Here is a 1,086-nt window from a genome sequence, read left to right on the forward strand (position 1 = left end):
TGGGGGATGTGTCACTTGGAGAGGCCCCATGATCCGGAAGGGAGGAGAATTCCCATTATGGACAATTGACTTTCTAAATTGAGACCAGATATTTGGATTGGGGGCCTTTTAAAGGTACCATGTGTCCTTCTGTTGATCACTGGTTTCTAAGCCAGGCAATTCTGTCGTTCAACTTCTTAGCACTTGCGATGCTGAAATTCCATGGCGATCTGCCACTGGAAAGATAACCCAACCCTGTGATTCCAAGAGATGCTGTGTGGTTGGTGTGGGAGCCTTCCAGGCAGAAAACACAACTAGACCCTAGGTTAGGAGAAGACTGTCCTGATAGAGTTAGGAGGGAATGGAGGGCATCAGGAAGAAATTTAGTGTTCAGAATGGCTAGCTGAATGGTAAAATTACCCAGAAAGCATGAGGAAAGCAATATGCTCTGAGAAAAGAGGTAGTAGTTAGAGATGCTTAAGTTTCATTTCTGGTTCTATTCATGAGGAATAGCCAACCATCCTGTGATTTTCTTGTCTTACACTGTTGTTCTTGTTAGCTTCTGTCTAGTTGGCCCCCAACTCATGGTGACCCCATATGCAATGGAAATAAATGCTGCCAGATCCTGCACCATCTCCATGATTGGACCGTTGTGATCCATCAGGTTTTCATTGGCTGATTTTTAGAAGTAGATCACCAGGCCTTTCTTCCTAGTCCATTCTAGTGTAGAAGCTCTGCTGAAATCTATACAGCATCATAGTAACACACAAGCCTCCACTGATAGATAGGTGGTGGCTGCACATGAGGGGCATTGGCTGGGAGATGAACCCAGGTAACCCACATGGAAGACAAGAATTCTACCACTGGGCCACCAACAACCTCACGGAGATCTTAATAGTGATTAAATTTTTCTTTTCTTCTTCTTCTTTTTTTTTTTGCATAAGCTTAAAGTAAATTTAAACAAATCATAGGAGACAGCTTGATGGATTTTTACATGTGTACAAACTCATGTGACCTCCATCTAAGTTAGGATGTAGAATATTACCAGTACTCCCAGGGGGAATTCTTTAAATATTAAGTTACACTTTTACTCATCAGATTAGTAAG

The sequence above is a fragment of the Trichechus manatus genome, unplaced genomic scaffold (assembly GCF_000243295.1).
Source record: "Trichechus manatus latirostris isolate Lorelei unplaced genomic scaffold, TriManLat1.0 scaffold00258, whole genome shotgun sequence".
Lineage (NCBI taxonomy): Eukaryota > Metazoa > Chordata > Mammalia > Sirenia > Trichechidae > Trichechus > Trichechus manatus.